This window comes from Corvus hawaiiensis, chromosome W (genome assembly GCF_020740725.1).
Source record: "Corvus hawaiiensis isolate bCorHaw1 chromosome W, bCorHaw1.pri.cur, whole genome shotgun sequence".
NCBI classification, from domain to species: Eukaryota; Metazoa; Chordata; class Aves; order Passeriformes; family Corvidae; genus Corvus; species Corvus hawaiiensis.
The window spans coordinates 6,691,247-6,696,375 of record NC_063254.1 but is presented as its reverse complement, the minus strand read 5'-3'; the positions used below and the strand labels follow the sequence as shown (position 1 = coordinate 6,696,375).

The 5,129-nt window shown below is 44.3% G+C and overlaps 1 long non-coding RNA gene across 1 annotated transcript; it reads left to right on the top strand.

Moving 5' to 3' along the window:
• The first annotated feature begins 472 nt into the window (after nt 1–472).
• On the top strand, nt 473–3,072 carry LOC125319323. The gene is made up of 3 exons (XR_007200665.1): nt 473–490; nt 1,413–1,504; nt 2,976–3,072. It is a non-coding gene; the product is annotated as an uncharacterized LOC125319323 (long non-coding RNA).
• Nucleotides 3,073–5,129: the final 2,057 nt, after the last annotated feature.

Sequence of the window (5,129 nt, the reverse complement as noted above, 5' to 3'; positions counted from 1 at the left end):
AATAAAAGAACTCCTGTAAAATACTGCACCCAATGGTGGCCACTGTATAAATTAGAAGATGGAGCAAAGTGGCCACCTAATGGAACTTTAGATTACAATACCTTGCTACAGTTAATGCTGTTTTTGAGACGGGAAGGCAAGTGGGAAGAAGTTTCCTACGCGGATGCATTTTCCTCTCTCTGAAATCACCCTGAATGGCAGAAAGATTGTGCAATTAAACCCCCCAGTGATCCTATGGTGTTAGCTCTTGAAAAAGAAAATAAAAAAGGCTGAGGAAGAACTAAGAGGTGTTGTTCGTTGTGCAGTATAGGTCAGAGATGTACAAGGTCAAAGTCTATCAGGCAGCGGCTCAGGGACAAGACGATGATGAACTAATCTATTTGCTTAAGCCTCCCCTTAGGAGACAGGAAGAGGATGCGGACTGGAAGGAATACCAGTGCCAACCCCCTCTCCCCTGGGCAGTCCTGTCTCATCCTGAACCAGGAAGCAGGTATTGATGGCGCCCCTACGGGAGGCAGTGGCACCTGATGGGAATACAATGTTGGTTAGAGTACCTTTCTCAACTGCTGACCTGGATGTGTAGTATAAAGTTGCCAAAAATTACCAAAGTGACCCAGCGGGTACCACTGAACGCTTACTGTTGCTGCCTGTTCTGACCTTCCCCTCCCCCTCCCAAAGACACTTGCCTCTGCCATGTGCTCTGAACCCCTTTGTTCTAAGCGGGGGCAAAACCAAATGTAACTCAAACTCTTTAGCAGTGTCTGATTAGCCGGTCACCCTGGGTCCGCCCCCAGTCCTCCCCTTTCCCCTTCTCCGAATAAAAGAGAAGATCAAGGGAGGCCCCGCCCTCTTTTGGCTCTGCTACTCTTTCTGCGAAGATCTCTTGTAGTCTGTTTCATTTGAAAGCTTCTAACTGCAGGAAATTGAGCGAGCAGAGAGCTATATTTCTCCCTCTTTGCTTCTGCTGATGGTATTTGCTTTGCAGCTGATACAGGTACTGATTTTAGAGCTACTAAAATGCTAGATTGCCCGTGCTACCTCTCTAGGTTGCTCGAGGCTTTCTAAGGCATTGAACTACAAGCGCTAGCCGGTAAAAAGCTGAAAAGATACCCCCCTCAGCTTACGACTCATAATAAAACAGCATAACCCAGATTGGGGTGATATGCAATTACTATTGGGTGGACTAACAGACACGGAGAAACAGTTAGTTTTGAAAACAGCAAAAGATTTGGCAGAGGATTATTACAAAACACAACAATTAGATGTAAAAGATTACTTCCCACTCCAGGAACCACACTGGAGTCCGAATAGAACAGCCGAATTAGAGAAATTAAAAAGTTATCAAGAATGGATAGCAAAAGGGGTGGAAAGGGCCATTCCCAAACCCCTAAATTGGTCAGCTTTGTATGCAGTGAAAAAGGGTCCTTCCGAGTCACCATCCGAATTCCTGGATCATCTGAGGGACACAATGCTCCGCAATACATCGCTGGATCCTGAGACCGAGGTAGGGGTACAACAGCTAGTATCATTGTTTCTAGGACAATCCACAGGAGATATCAGATGTAAATTGCAAAAACTTCAGGGGCCAGAGGGGAGGAACCTGGAAACTATTAGATGCAGCTGGGAGGGTATTCAGTAATCGAGAAGTTACAAGCAATGGATGAAGAAATTAGTAGCAGTAGTAAGGGAAGGAAATAGGGAAAAACCTAGACAGGGACCCCCCAGACAAGGACCTCCCAGACAGGGCCCACGCTGGCTAGGTAAAGACCAATCCACGATTTGCAGGACATTCGGTCATTGGAAGAACCAGTGCCCAGAAAGAAGACAAGAAGACCGCCAGAACAGAGGAGACTGAGAAAGAGGGAGGATGGTTGCACACGTGAAAGAAGATTGAAGAGGACTGGGAGATTCTACCCTAGCAGATCCACTGGTTATAATGAAGCTAAGGGAAAAGGAAAAAGAAATAGAATTTTTGGTTGATACGGGTGTTGGGGTTCCTTCCTTCTGGCGTGGGGTCCTGGGAGAGGGGCCCCGAGGTGGAGGCACAGAGTTTCCCTACTCCCTGGTCAACCTTGTTCCCCATTGGTTGTTTTGTGTTCCCCTGCCCAGGAAGGACCCTCTGGTCCCGTGATTGCTACAGTTCCTCAGCAGTCGCTGGCCACGTGGCTGGAAAATAAACACCTCTGAAAACATCTACCAAGAATCGGTCTTTATATTTCTTTTCCATGGGCCTCGCTGTATATACGTGTTGTAGGAATCCCCACTGCAACATACGGGGGCAGCATATTCGGTTTTAAATAAAGCTTTAATGCCTGTGGGGGATGACTACATTGTGGTACAAGGAGCATCTGGTCAATCTGAAAAAGCATATTTTTGCAAGTCATTGAAACATAAATTTGGGAAACAATGTGGAATTCACAAGTTTTTATATTTACTCAATTCTCCAAAAGCACTTTTAGGGAGAGATCTATTGGAACAATTACAAGCAACCATTACTTTTAGGAATGGGGAAATTATTCTGGAGGTAAATGACCAACAGTATGTGGAAATATTGAGCCTAATATTAACAACTAAAGGATCTGCAGAGGAAATTAGAGAAGAGATAACGAGTCAAGTGTTCCCAGGAGTCTGGGCCACAGATGTACCTGGGAGAGCCAAAAATGCAACCCCAACAGAGATCTAACTCAAAGAGGGAAAACAACCAGTTAGAATTAAACAATACCCCCTCAAAAAGGAAGACAGAGAAGGAATTAGCCCAATAATTGAAATATTCTTACAGTTAGGGCTGTTAAAAGAGTGCCAGTCTGATTTTAACACTCCTGTCTTGCCTGTCCATAAACCTGATGGGTCTTACCAGGTGGTACAGGATTTACGGGCTGTTAACAAGATAACTGAGGACCTCTATCCTGTGGTAGCAAATCCTTACACTCTGTTAACATGCTTAACACCAGAGCTAACTTGGTTTACTGTTATAGATCTAAAGGATGCCTTCTTTTGCCTCCCTCTCCATGAAGTCAGCCAGAAAATTTTTGCATTCGAATGGGAAAGCCCTGAGAGTGGGTGCAAAACTCAGCTCACATGGACGGTGTTGCCTCAGGGATTTAAGAACAGCCCCACCCTGTTTGGAGAACAGCTTGCAAAAGGCATAGAGTCCTGGGAAGCCCCACCAGGAGAAGGGAAGCTATTGCAGTACGTGGATGATCTCCTAATAGCTACCCAAACAGAGGAAGCTTGCACAGCCTGGACGGTAAGCCGCTTAAACTTTCTGGGACTCCAAGGGTACAGGGTATACAAGAAAAAGGCTCAGGTGGTAAAACAGAAAGTGATCTACCTGGGCTATGAAGTCAGCGCCGGACAACGAACTTTAGGGCAAGATCACAAAGAAGTGATACGCCAAACCCTGAAACCCCAGACAGTGAAAGAGTTACGGACTTTTCTGGGGATGACAGGATCATGCAGATTATGGATCTACAATTACGGGCTGCTCATGAAAACGCTATACGAGCTCATTACAAAGGAAAGCAGAGATCTCTAGTGGACAAAAGAGGCCACGCGGGCCTTCAATCAATCAGCTAAAGAATGCCCTCATGTCAGCTCCAGCTCTAGGACTTATAGATGTGAGTAAACCATTCTTTCTATTTTCCCATGAGAAACAAGGGATTGCCTTGGGAATACTAGCACAGGACCTGGGCCCGTACCAATGGGCAGATGCTTATTTCTCCAAGCAGCTAGATGCAGCAGCCAAAGGATGGCCTGGGTGCCTCAGAGCCGTTGCAGCAATCGTGCTAAAACCAAGAAGCACACAAATTCACCTTGGGTCGGAAAATGACTGTGTTGGTGTCCCACACAGTGTCCGCAGTGCTGGAAGTGAAAGGCAGGCACTGGCTCCCCCCACAAAGGTTCCTGAAATATCAAGCCATCATGGTGGAACAAGATGATGTAGAAATAGTGGTAACTTGTAGAATTTCCCGCGTGTTCATTCATCGGAGGAAATAACTTTCAGAGATGGGACTACGCGATTACATGGATTTATTGTTCAAAATAACAAAACGCATCAGTCAAGGCATGAGATTTTAAAATACCTCCGAATAATGGCTACTAGTCACAAGATTTAGAGTTACATCATAATTTATAATTTTCTAATCATATAGACACTTAAAACAACACTTTGTTTTGGATTTATGACCTATCACCGGTGGCACTTCTCACTGCAATGCAGCTGTGTCTTAACCAATAACTTCTCATGTCATGTACACACAGATGTCTCTATTATACCATCTACATTCTTAACTTAAACTATATAAAATCCACTATTATATTTAAAACCTTCCACCAGAACACCCAGTGTACATTTTTACTTATAACTATAGGAACACAGGCCTGTGATCCTTTTGCTTAAGATCTATAAACCTCTGTCAATTAAGCCAGACCTAGTCTCTTCCAGGGTTGTAAATCAAAGCCTCCTTTAATTGCAGGAGTTTCTACTCCTCTGTCTCCCACATCTCCCCCTCCTTTCTGCACCAAAAAATCTCCCTTGATGGATTTATCAATCATTTGCTGTACACACTGAAACAGACAAGGTACCATAATGAGAACTATTACTGACTGTCAAAATGTATAAGACTGTTGTAAGATATTATTTTACTCAGGATGCTAAGCCCCATCCACTAAACAAATCATCCAGCCAAGTTCCATCATCGATTCTTATTTTTGACACACCCTCATTAAGTTGTTGTATGGTCTTATGAATAGATTCTGAGTGGTCAGACAGATTCATACAGCACATCCCTTCAAAGTCTTTGTATCCATGTCCATGGGACAGCAAAAGAAAATCAATGGCTGCTCTATTTTGCAAAGTTGCATGCCTCACATCTTTGACATCTGCTAAAAGGCCACTTAATGCAAGGGACGTGGCATTAGATTGTTCACTCAGCCAACATCCCAATCGATCCAACTGCTTTAACACAGCTACTGAGGCAACTGGTGGCATAAGAAGAGATACTGCAACAGTTGCAAGCCTTTTTCCATGACCCCATGGGGTAAAATCATCTTTGCGCTCTGGTCCATATTGATGCGGAGCAGATCTTTTTTGTCTGTGTCTCATGTTGGCAATTGTCTTCATATTAGGA